We start from the raw sequence: 14,259 nt of genomic DNA on the forward strand, positions 1-14,259 counted from the left end.
AGCTCCTATATGATTGAAATAATTTTCGCTTCAAGCTTTTGTAGGAGTTTAAAAAGAAGAAGAAAAAAAGATTAGCAGCAACACCCCCACCCCCACGTCCCATCCCCCCAAAAAAGACAAAGATGTTTGGGATAATTTGAAATGTTTAACTATAAGAAAATGACCATGTATATATTAGCAAAAAGTGAGTTTCTTTTTACACTTTCAAATAGGGAGCATGAACCGGCTAAAGCTGAGATTTCACTCATCAAATACAGATTATGCAAAATCAAAAATTGAAATGCTACAGATACAAAATGAGTAAATTAAAATATTTAAGAAATGAAGAATTTTATGTATTTTTATAGTTGGGCCAACCAGGCTAGGTTATGGCAATTGAGCTATCCATGAACTGGGCCTAAAGAGAAATTTTCATCTAATATTGGTTGGGGACGCGCGAAAACACAGATTCCCTCTACCACAAATTATGACATAGGCTCGACCACTTGAGCCGATTCCCTCCAAAGTGCAATGGAGGTCAGCAACCTACGCCATGGGCCTTAATGATCACCCTTTATCCATATTCCTTACTTGGAGATGTGGGATAAATTGGTTATCCTTCTCTATATTGAAAAATTTTAGGAGTTTCTCATAAGACTTTTTCTCTTGATCATTGTACGAAGGGATGATTTAGAATGTGGAATAATGATAATTAAGTATAACTCGTTGGGTTGAAGTATTAGTTAACCTCAAGATTATTTTATCCCATTGTTTGCACCAAATGATATCCATATTAATGTGAATATCTTACCTATGAAATATCCTTGTTTATCTCATCCCGCATATCAGACAGCCTGTTAATGAATCACGATAGAGTGGCCAGCTAATGTTCCAACTATGAATCAAAACAAGATTATTACTCACAGATTAAAAGAAAAGGTATGCTTGAACTTAGCAAATAAAAGCAATAGGATTCGAGGATGGTTAGCTTTTCTTTCGAATAAAGACTTACATTGAGATGAGGGAGTTAACTAGCTAGTTAAACAATATCCTTTGTTCGATCTTTCAATGATAGTACAAAGTATCCTAGCTATTCCTATACATCTTCATAGTGCATGGTTCAAAATTGCAATTGGTAAATGCAATTAGTAATGAGATTTCCATCCTATACAAAAAAAATAATCTCCAATCATAGTAGTTATTTCTATACATTGAATTAGAAACTTCATCTTAATGGTGGTTCAAAATTGAATTTTGAACTTCTTTATGTTAAAATTCACAAAATGAACGATAGTTCCCACCTAGGTGTTCATAAGACCTGACAAGTAATTCAAAAAAAAATTGAATAGAACTTGGATTGCCTATAACTAGGGACTAAGTACGCTAATTTATCTGTTACTCCCTCCGCTTCAAAAAGAATGACCTACTTTTGTTTTTAGTCTATTTAAAAAAAATGACCCCTTTCCTTTTTTTTTGCAATAGTTTAATTTCAACTTTCCACATGACATATTTAGGACCACAAGATTAAAGGACATTTTGGTACATTTGACCCAACTTTAATTTAGGCCACAAGATTCAAAAGTGTTTTTTATTTTCTTAAATTTTGTGTCAAGTCAAAGTAAGTTATTCTTTTTTAAATAGATGGAGTACTTGATTAGATTACTGGAAACATGAGAAAATTGAAGGAAAAGTGTCATTTAAGTATTGAATAAAGGATTGGTGACATTGACCAACTTAAAGGGTCAAACATAATTAGGAAACTTGATTAAGTTAATTATGGACTTGATTCATATTTTCAAAACTTTCTAATCTTTTCAAAAATATAAATCAACCCACACCCCTCTCCTCTCCAAATTATCATTTGTTTCTCTCCTCTCTCTCTCCCTCCCAACCAACAGTTTTGCAAAAGTTCTCCCTTCAATCCCCGGTGACTTCAACGTCCAGCGAAAAATAATTGAGCGAGTTTCTTTTCGACTTTCAACTGTCATTTGACGTAACAGCAGTTCCTCTGGCGACAACAACTTTGAGTTCTTCGTCGTCCCATTTCTTCTTTCATAGGTAAAAAATTATGTCTTTTTAGTTATGAAGAAAAAGAGGAACTTGAGTCAACTTCTCTTCTAGTATGGTTAACAATTTCAATATTTCTTACTTAATGTGGACTGAAGAAAATTCTAATTTCTGGCATTTCTTCTCTTCTCTTTTCGGTGTGAAATATAATTTTTTATTGTTATTGTAGTTCTTGGTCACCGTTGATGTTCTTAGTGTGTGTGTTGTGTTGGTTTTGCTGGGTTGATTTGTTATTTTTCTTGGTAAAAATGGTGTATTTGATATTAAACGATGATAGTGTTGTTGTTCTATTGAACAAAATACTAGTACTATTTTTTTAAAAAACAGATTGTTTATCTTTTCTGCAGCAGATTAAATATATGATGTAATAGATGGTGCATCTGTTGCAACAGATGCAAATATGATGCAACAGATGAAAATTTGATGCAACACATGAAAATCTGATACAACAATGAAAATTCGATACAATAGATGAACAGTCTAACAGATTATTCATCTGTTACGATAGACGACTCTTCTGTTTGGAAGAAATCTAAATAATATTGATCCAACAGCTAACTCATTTGGCAACAGATGAGTAATTTATTTTTATTATTTCCAACGAATTACTCATCCACTACAACAGGTTGGTTATAGGTTGCAACAGACAACCTACCTAGTGCAGTAGATGAGTGATCTATTTTTATTATTTCCAACAGATTACTCATCCGCTGCAACATATTGGTTATAGGTTGCAACAAATAACCTACCTAGTGCAACAGATGAGTGATCTATTTTTATTGTTTCCAATGAATTACTCATCCGCTGCAATAGGTTGGTTATAGGTTGCAATAGATAACCTACCTGGTGTAACAAATGAGTGATCTGTTTTTATTATTTCTAACAGATTACTTATCCGCTACAACAGGTTGGTTATAGGTTGCAACAGACAACCTACCTGGTGCAACAGATAAGTGGTTTGTTTTTATTATTTCCAATGGATGACTTATCCGCTGCAATAGGTTGGTTATAGGTTGCAACAGATAACCTACCTGGTGCAACAGATGAGTGATCTATTTTTATTGTTTCCATCGGATTACTCATTCGCTATAATAGGTTGGTTATAAGTTGTAATAGATAACTTACCTGGTGCAACATATGAGTGATCTATTTTTATTATTTTCAAAAGATTAATCATCCCTTGCAACAGGTTGGTTATATACTGCAATAGATATCCTACCTGGAGCAACAGATGTGGGGTCTATTTTTATTTCTTCCAACAGATTACTCATCCCTTACACCAGGTTGGTTATATGCTGCAACAGATATCCTACCTCGTGCAACATGTGTGGTCTGTTTTTATTATTTTTGATAGATTACTCATCCGCTGTAATATGTTGGTTATATGTTGCAACAGATAACCTACCTGGTGCAACAGATGAGTAATCTATTTTTATTATTACCAATGGATTACTCATCTATTGCAACAGGTTGGTTATAAGTTACAATAGATAACCTACCCGATGCAACAGATGTATGGCCTATTTTTATTGTTTACAACAGATTACTCATCCGTTGCAATGGGTTGGTTATATGCTGCAACAGATATCCTACCTGGTGCAACAGATATGTGACCTATTTTTATTATTTCCAACAGATTGCTCATCCACTGCAACAAATTGTCTATATGTTATAATATATATCCTACCTGGTGCAACAGATGTGTGGTCTGTTGGAACATTATTTTACTATTGTACATATTTGATTTACTGTTATCCTTTTTAACTATGCATTAATCAATTATAATTTATTTTATGTTCCTATTAATTTTAGATAATATGGCTCCCAAAAGAAAAAAAATTGAATCAAGTCCAAGTAAAGGAACAAGTGAAGCACCTAGTCTACATTCACCCCTCTATGAGCTTGCTTTACAAGAGTTATATCAATCAGGAGAAGAAGATGATGAACATGGGGAGAAGGAATATTTCAAAAGAGAAGATCCAAATATTAATAGCCCTTCCACCGAAGAGTTGGTCAAAGTTTCCAGTATTGATTGTTATCCTGTGAGAATGCAGTGCGATGGTGCCATAGATTTATCGGGTGATTTCGTGGTTAAGTCAGCCATAGAAAAATCTTTTGACCTTGAGAAAAATACTTTGAGAACAAAAATTGGATGCTTATTTCATGGAAAGTTGATTTGGGAAATATCTTAATTTGCCAGAGGACAACGATGCTCGTTTCCAAATAAAAATAGTATATGATCTTCCCAAGCGTAGGTTTATGTATGAAAACAAATATAAGATAGATGAGGTGTGGATATATTACTATGGAATGCCTGTTTGTTTTGGTAGGAAGGATTTTTCCATAGTTACTGGATTAAAATGTTATCCTCCTTCTCCTTCTCAAATTATACCTATTCTAACCCAAAAAAACACCCCGCACACCTAAAAAAAAGGCAAAGGCAAGTCGAGTGATCGTGATGATCTGGTGTCCCTTGTTGGTCCAAGCTTCAAAAATATAATTTGATAGAAGTGCTGAAAGGTAAAAGACTTTCAAAGAAGCACAAGCAATCATTGTGCTTGGTTTGGTTTGTACATAATATTCTTTGGGCGAGAGACGTTAATAACAACATACCACTCGATTTGATAAAGATCTCTGAGGATCTTGAGGTATTTAATAGCTATCCTTAGGGTTATGAAAGCTTCAAAATGACTTTCAAATATTTGTTGACTCCATTAACGCCAAAGACAATCAACTTATATGGTTTTCTATGGGCTTTCATGGTAAATATTTCTTTTATTATGACATGATTTATTTTTTTATTCAATAATATTTTTGATTTATTGGAGTTATTTTATAGGTTTGGGTATTTGAAGTCATTCCTTATTTGAGACAACAAGTGAACTACTAGGAAGAAGTTTTCTGTCCAAGAATCTTGAGATGGTTGTCAGCCAAAACTGGTAAAAATTCAAAATTTCATAATCTCTTTAACCCCCAAAGGAAGCAGTAAGTTTAATTCTAATTAAGTTTTATTTTAATGATTTTTTAAAATGATTTCATCATCAATCTAATATATGTACTGATTTATTTTAGATTGCCCATCTGTGGCTTGTTCCGGTCAATCGAGAGTTGAAGATGCCACTTTTCTTACTTTACAGTCTGTGCAAACTTTATCGGACCCTAAGGTCATTGATAGAATAAAGAAGGAATCATTTAAAGCAACAACCATCACAAGAAAAATAATTTTAGAGGGTGGGCTTGTTGTTGATGATGATGGTAGTGGTAGTGGTGTTGTTGTTAGGCTAATGATGTCTCTCTTACAGTTTTTGAAATAAAAAACTATTCTGATTATGATCATACTGGTTATACAGATTTGCCACTTCTAGCAAATGTTCTGCATGCAATTGTCGAGACTGCAAGGCAAAACATGATGGAGTGATTAATGCTATTAATGCATTAACTGCTTCTGTAAAGAAAATAACATCTAAGATGGGTGTCATTCCATCAAAGGGGATTTCATATCCATACACTCCACTAGAGATTAAGGTGGCTAAGAAGAGAAGGAAAGAAATTTCCAAGTCATCATCAAGCATTGAAAAAAGCAAAATTGAAACTCCTCTATATTTGTCTTGCACCTTTGATCAATGTACAAGGGCCACAAGAGAACGGAATGAGCTAAAGAAGGTGAATGTATATCATTTGTTCCAACAAATAAACAGATGCATATCTGCTTTAACAGATTATACATTTGCTAAAAATTATCAAACAGATATATGCATTTGTTTCAACTATCATATAACCTGTTGCATCAGATGCTTAATCTGTTATAATATATGTACGTCTATTTTACCAAATCAAACAAGTCGTAGTACTATTTTAATTTGTACCAATATATGAGTCATATATTGCAAGAAATGGGTCATCTGTTCGAAATTATCATACAGCTCTGTTTTACCTGTTCAAGTTTGTCACAACAGATAATCCATCTGATGCAACAAATAGATAATATATTGTATATCTGTGATTACCATTGATAATTCTGGCTTTTCGGGTGGATGTCACAGTAGAAGCTATGGCTGAACAATATAATATCACAATTGATAATCCATCAACTGTTTTTATGAAAGAAGAAAAAGTGGAGCCTGTTAGTTTAGGAGAATGGAAGAATTACTCATTTGAATGGTTCAACATCTCGGATGAGGCTCTAAAAAAACTAACAAAGATAATCAATTACTATTCAGAATGGATTGCCGATGGGCTGTTAAAGCATCACGCCATCAGGTACATAAATTATTTTTAAAGATATTGATTTATACAATTCTTATTGTAAAAACATGACATTAACACATATAAATCATGTAGAAAACAAACTGACAAACACTACAAAGTGAACGAATCGAGTCTAGATTTTGATATGTTCGACTTTGTTGTTGCACATCCCAAAATGAAGAATTGGTTCTATTTGATGTCACAGCCCCAAACTTGCTGGAATGATGAGGTTTAAATGTCATATATATTACTATTAGTTAATACTTTATTTAATTGCATCTATGTATTATTTTATCATCACGTAATCTAAAATATTTAATAATATGTGCAGCACATCGATGTCATTTTTTACTACCTCCGAAAGAAGGTCAAGTTGCAAACACAAGAATAATACAGATACACGATAGGCAATTATTTATTCAAAGTTTACATCAATAATGCTTACGATAGGTTTTGTCAACAACAGACGCAAGTTTTCTGAAATGGGGAATGCTTAATCAACATCATCAAAGTTTTTAGCATTCTAGCTGGCTTACCTTGGCATTTGGTCGATGAAGTGTACATCTTAATCAATTGTGGTGATGAATTTCATTCGTGTTGGCTGTCATCATTTTAAAATAGAGAAGCATCCGAGTTTATGATTCGATGCCGCGAAGGAGACGTTCCGGGCCATGGTCTGAGATACAAAAGTTGGCCAAAATATTGCCTACTTACCTTGATATAAGTGATTTTTTGGACTAAAAGGTTCATACTGATTGGTCGATAATTGAAGCATACCGGGATAAAATGGGTAATCTATTTGATGTAGAATATGTTGAAGGAATTGCTTTACAACCCATTGGTAGCCTGTAAGTATCATGATTTAGCTTCATTTCATAAATTTCACAACACTTACATGAACTGCAAGATATGGATTATCTATTTTTTTAAACGTAGGGATGGTGGTCTTTTTATTACCGCTTATGCCTAATATTTGAGTGATAGATTACAAGTACCAAATGATGGACTTGCTGCCGGATTACTCCGTAAAAGATATGCTACTCTTTTATGAAAATATAGAGAATTAAAAGCTCAAAAATCGTACACAAGCGACATTAAAGATCCACGACGACCAAAGCCGAATTCCATAGCACCAGATGAAGAACAACTTGTCCATATTGAGTAAATCTTTATAGCTTGAGTCTGTCAAAGTAATAACCTCTCCATGATAATTATTGGCGCCAAAGGTTAAATTGTTGATTTATTTGTAGAGTAGATCATTTGTACCCATAATGATTTTTTACATTTCATTTATTTGTTGAGTTATTTCATGTAATTTCTAAAGTATTTGATTTATTTTATGTTGTCTATAAATATAATTTAATCCTTAGTTTTGAACTTATTAATTGAAATAGAATACTAGATTCAAATATTGCAAAAGATAATACATCTGTAGCAATAGATAACATATCTGTTGGAAATTATCAAACAGATTTAGACATATGTTGCAATATGTAGGTCATCTGTTGGAAATTATTAAATAGGTCTTCCTACTTTTTTGATTTGTTTTGATAGATTACCTATCAGTTGCAACAGAAAGACTATATGTTGCAACAGATTATATATCTGTTGCGATAGATAGACTGAGAAACATCTGCATAATACAACAGATGACCAACCTATTGCAATAGATAATCAATCTTTCACAACAGATTTACTATCTATTACAACAGATAGACAATTTATTGTATTACAAAAAATTTAAATTTCGTCAAACATAAAAAATTGTTATGATGTTTATCTTTGTACATCTTCTTCTTTATACACAGGTTCCAAGCATTTAGTTAGTACCCCATAAGCCCAGACCTCTTGCATTGTTTCCACAATGGCATCGCACAGACCGGACATTTCTATGTCAATCAGCAAATATTCAATGTATGCAACCACGTACGACTCACACACGGCACCAATTTTATTTTTGTAAATGTGCATGCCCTTGTTTCGACCTTTAAAATCCTATGATTTCATCATCAAATCTTCCACTGGCAAATGATCCATCAGTTTACTCTGCCTCAATAAGATGGAGAGCAACTCTAATAGTGGATGCATGTGGGTACAAAAAGCACCGTCATCGAAGATAGGTAAATTGCAGTCATAAACCATAATCACTCCCTTCTCAAGAAGTATCTCAACAGTGAGCAAATGTTAGACTTCCACGTTCATGACTGCAAGAATACTCTTTACTTTGGACCATCTCTTGCAGTGTGGATATGGCCTCTTCCTTCTAACATAGTTAATCATATCTTCATCCCATTCATACATAGAAACTAACGTATTAAATCCCGGGCCACCGGAAGTTGACACTAGCTTACAAAGCCTATTGTACCTATTATTGAAAGTATTGTAGAAGTTGAGGTCCATTATCCTATTGGCAGCATCATAAGAATCCAGGTACGCTAATTGTTTTCCCCTCATGAGGCAGAGAATTTCATCACCATATTGTGATATAAGAAGACAATTTTTAAATAGATTAGTAATTGTAAAGAAGAAAAACATAGTGGAAAGATGCAACGAATGGTCCATCTGTTGCAGAGAGTTCTCTGAATCTATTCACAGATTACCCAATAACACAACTTATGCAATAGATGTTTAATTTGATACAACAGGACAACCACTAGTTGCACTAAAATACCCAGCTATTGCAACAGCTAACACATCTGTTGCGTAAATTCTTCTTCACAGAGTAGATTAGAAGTCTAGGTTAGGAAAAGTAAACTTACCCTATCCACATACCACTTATACAGAGTTGTAATACTTCTAAAGTCTTGGGTGTCAAACTGTAACACCCCACAAAATCGTCCATACATTAGCTCGTGGTAATATGCTCTTACAGTTAAATGACTAGAATAGTGTCAAAGAGACTTAGTCTCACTTTTGGCTTCCAAAATGAGTAAAGTTTAAACCATATATATAATTTCCCTAATTTCAATTTTTTACCATGTGGAAAATTGAATGATCTTTCCATCGATATAAGATTCACTCAAATCTGATACCCGGGTAAGAAGTTAGGCTAATTTAAGTCCTAATCGTAAAACACCGTCATTTTGGTGCTTGGCGCATTGCGGAGTGGGTCTGTTTAGCAATTGTCAAATTCCAGTAGCCTAGCACGATTATGGCATGTCGCGCTGAAGCTCCAGGTCCCAACCAGTGGGACAACACAATGGCTCTGCATCGCGGTGACCCTAAGAATCCCATTCGTCAATTTTCAGTGAGCCACCGCGATTGTGGCGCATCGCGGTGGCCCATAAAATCGGGCTCCCAGTTATATTTTTATTTCGTCTCATTAAGGGTACATTAGGTATTTTCCACCCTCTTATCAGCTTAAACACGGGATTTTAATCCCAAATGACCTTATTATTGATATTTTCATCAAAAATCATCAAGAACACTCCTTAGAGTTTCAAACAAGAAAACTCAAACAACTCAAGATTCAACCGTAGGTTTTTAAAATTGATTGAAGACTTGGAATCCCCAAGCCGTGGGCACCAAGAATCATCCTTTAATTTCCTAAATAGAGGTATGTGGGGTTTATCCTAAAAACTACATGGGCTTAAAACCATTAGAGCATGATTTTTAAGATTTTATGCATGAATTTCAAGGGGGTTTTGGAAACTATGTTCTAAATTACGTACTCCAAATATTTTAATGTTACTATTGTTTTGACCTTGTGGTCCTATCCCCCAAATTGATTTATATGTATACGTATATGTATGGGATTTGAGATTTAAGATTGTTTGAGAGCATAAATTATGAACTCCCTCTCTTGTATTGGATTAAAACTTATGGTTTTGTTGGAAAAAATTGAAATGCATGTTTTATGATTTGAAAGATGTTTTCTCAATGTCCTTGTACTTGAATATGATTTCAACTTGTTGAGAGGGTGTTTCTTTGTATAACTATGTGATGTTAAAGAGAAAGAATTGCATGATATTGAGACTTTTAACATGACCACCTTGGTTTACTGAATCATTGATAAAGAGAATTAACTGCATGATTTTACATGAGTTTCTTGAAAGAATTATTGATATGGTGGTCCTGAACTTCATGATTTGAAAATAGAGATACAAATTGCTATAAATGGCTCACAGAATATGACTTGTAAGTCAATGGTATGACGATACCATATATGATGTATATACCATGACGGAGTTAAAGATTTCGGAGTATATTTTCAGAGCATATATGTTTAAAGAACTAAAAATGGGCATAAAGAGGGTTAGGAGGTTACCCGAATAAGGCACGAGTTCAAGAAACTCTTAGCCTGAAATCGTATTTGCCGATACCGGTATATTATTCTTGTACACTGGCGACGGCCGTGTGACGTAGTAGATTTAGAGACTCCGACCCTTGCGGCACACTTGGGTTGGGGGCTTGGTTTCCGATTTAATGGTAGATCCCATATAGCCCGTGGGATTACAGATTGTAGGGTACACACCTTGGCACAGAAGTAAGACAAAGAGTGTCACAAATTTCAGATGTTTTCGCAGAGTCTTTTAAAATTCCCATGTGATTTCTTACTATATGATATGTTTATGAATTATTTTAAATTTCTCTCATATATTTTGAATATAAATGTTTATTTTGGATTTGCTCTGTGTACCAGTACATCTGTATTGACCCCCTCCCCTACCTCTCAGGTTCTGAGGCTCAGTCTAGGGGTCCAGATAAGCAGTAGATAATTTAGACAGCAGATTAGATTGTGCAGTGGTGAGCCATTTCTATTCCAGAAGGCCTTCCCCTTTTAGATTTTGTCATCTATTACAATTTTGATCTACTGGGGGCCTTGCCCCAGTTTTCAGATAGTTGTCAGATTTTCATATAGTAGAGATTTTACAGACTGTTCCAGATGTTGTTAGTGATTTTTAGATTTCATTCCTTATTATTAAACTTAATCCAGATTATGACCATGTTTCCATATCAGATTACATTTTCGCATCTTGTTTTATTATGTGAATGTTATGCATGATTACCAGATGGAGTAGAATGCCCGGGCCGTCTTGGTTTGGGATTTCCGTCACGTCCAGGCCCTAGTTCGGGTCATGACAAACTTGGTATCAAAGCACGGTTCATAGTCCCAGGGTTTCTGCGAAACATCATCGGGTAGAGTCTTGTTTATGGGTGTGTAGCGCGCCATACTTATAAGCAGGAGGTTACCAGGCGTTTAGGAATGTTTCCCCTCTTTGTAATCTAGTTCGTGCTTTAGATTCAAATTTGTTCTCTAATTTGTGATCTCTTGCATTTTAGAAAAACAATCATGCCTCCCCATCGTACTATTGATCAGAATGCACAGACAGATGAGGTTCATCCCACTCATGGAATGAGGACCCAAAATAGAGCTAAGACTCCAGAGATTGATGCTACTCCGGGAGTCCCACTTACTCAGACCAGCCCATCTAGGGCACCCAGAGCTCCCCGGATGGGGACTAACCATACTCAGTCTTGTGAGAGAGAAGTTTCTAATGTAGAATTTAGACAGTCCATTCATATTCTTACATAGTTGGTAGCCACAAAGACTCAACGGTCCAAAGATATTGGGTCTATATTTGTTACGTCTGAGGCTACAAGAGTGGGCCAGTTCATGAGGATGAACCCGCCCAAGTTTACTGGTACCAAGGTAGAAAAGGATCCACAGGAGTTTATGGACGAGATGGAGAAGATCTTTAAGGTGATGCATGTAGATGAGGTAGAGGGGGTTGAGTTAGTAGCCTACCAGCTTAAGGATGTAGCAAACTAATGGTATAACGAGTGGGAAGATTCAATGAGTCAGCATGTTGATCCCACAGTTTGGGCCGAGTTCGTGGAAGCCTTTCTTGATCGGTTCCTACCTCTCACGCTGAGGGAGGCGAAAGCCGAGGAGTTTGTAAATCTAAGGCAGGGAAATATGAGTGTCCAAGAGTACACTCTGAAGTTTAACCAACTAGCCCGTTATGCTCCAGAGATGACTAGTAACATGAGAGCCCGAATGAGGAAATTTGCATTCGGCCTTTCAGATGACTTAGTACTTGAATATTAGAGAGCAATGTTGAACAGGGACATGGATTTCGCCAGACTATCCGTCCTCATACAGCAAATTGAGGAGAAAAAAAAAGAAGATCGCTGAATCTAGAAAGAAGGACAGACAGGCAAAGAGAGCCAAAATAGCATACCAGAGCTACAGTCAGTAGCAGAATGGGAATTGGGGTAACAAATGGCAGAAAAAGAAGAATTGGGGTAATGCGTAGTCTGCAGCTAGTGCCCCGGTGTCCATACACCCACCTGAGCAGCGCACCTAGAATTTTAGTCTAGTCAGGGGTCGAGGATGCAGGGCATGCAGTCGTGGGGAAGTGTAGCTCAGACATCTCAGTCCTATCCGTGCTGTGAGAGATGCGAGAGGAATCATCCAGGGAGATGTCAGTTTGGTACTTTAGTGTGTTATTCATGCGGCCATCCAGGCCATATCCAGAGAGACTGTTCGACAGCAAGGAGTAATGTTGGAGGAGCCAAGTCACAGGCGAATTCTTATGCTCCACCACCACCTCCGAAAGGTGCCACTTCAGCTGCCGAAAACAGATGCAACAAATTGTACACCTTGACCAACAGCCAAGAGGCAGAGGCCTCACCAGATGTAGCTACCGGTATTTTGTAATTTTTTTCTCATGATATTTATGTGTTACTTGATCCCGGGTCTACTTTATCCTATGTGACCCCTTATGTGGCTGTTGGTTTTGGGTTTGAGCCTGATGTAATTGCTGAACCTTTCTCTATTTCCACTCTGGTGGGAGATTTTGTTGTAGCTAGAAGGGTGTATAGGGATTGCGTTGTGACTTTTTGTGGCCAGGATACTTTGGAAGATGTAACGCCCCAAAAAATAGGTCCCGAAGCATCACACGGTGCTTGAGGCTACGAGTAGCCCCAAGCTAACCCTTTGAGCTATTTTCATTCAGTTCAACACAAATCAACGGGGTTTCCATAAATAACCCTCAAATATTAACAGAGTAATCATCATCCAAGAATAAAAGAATTTCAGAAAGATAACAAAATACGGCTTATTAGTCAACTCCTAACATCTATACTAGTCTGACAAACCTCTAAGAAAATCAATAAAACTAGTGAGCCATTGAGACATTCCCCAACTGACTCATACTCAGTTATTAAATGTAAACAATTCCGTGAAACCAATATTAGACATCACGTCCTTGGAACATGAGGACTCACCACAACAGAGGATGTAGAACAGCGTGCCCGAAGAATCACTATCGAACCTGGAACTGAGCACCTAAACCTACATTCCGAGAAAATACAGCCCACATCCGAAGATGTGGGTCAGTACCATGGAAAGGAACGGAGTATATGGGGGTGTATGCAGTTGTATAAACATCATCATCATAAATATTTATAAAAAATATGCAGGATGTATGAAAGATTCACATAGCCCGACGAAAATCATCATAATCATGAGAGGATTAAATAAGTACAATAACACATGTGAGTCATCATATAATTTGTCAATCACTTTCAGTTCATCAAGAATATCAATTCTCATAATGTAAATATCATTTAAATCTTTCGAAAGAATAACTTTCACAATTCCACTTTCAAATCACTTCACCATTCACCATACACACAACGAAACATACACACACTGGGAGATCCTATAACCGACATAAACCATGTGAGCTACATGGAGTCCAACGTACAACCTACGTTGAGGAGAGCCTTCCTATCCTTGCCATCGGAGTAGGACTATCGATATTAAATCCACACAAACTAGTGATCACTATATAAGTCAGCCTCAGGCTCACTCCTACGGGGGCACGTAGTTCTAGGGAAGTAAGGTTGCTTTATACCTCCCACTTGGTGCTAAAAACTTCTCCCGAACTTAGCTCAGATCATTTCAAAGACAATCCACAACAAAACAATTTCAGTAATATTTATATATTACTGAAA

At 36.0% G+C, this 14,259-nt stretch overlaps 1 pseudogene; it reads right to left on the minus strand.

Moving 5' to 3' along the window:
* Positions 1 to 426: 426 nt before the first annotated feature.
* Positions 427 to 563, minus strand: LOC124889987 (annotated as a pseudogene).
* Between the last annotated feature and the right edge of the window lie 13,696 nt (positions 564 to 14,259).

The sequence above is a fragment of the Capsicum annuum genome, chromosome 12, assembly GCF_002878395.1.
Source record: "Capsicum annuum cultivar UCD-10X-F1 chromosome 12, UCD10Xv1.1, whole genome shotgun sequence".
NCBI lineage: Eukaryota > Viridiplantae > Streptophyta > Magnoliopsida > Solanales > Solanaceae > Capsicum > Capsicum annuum.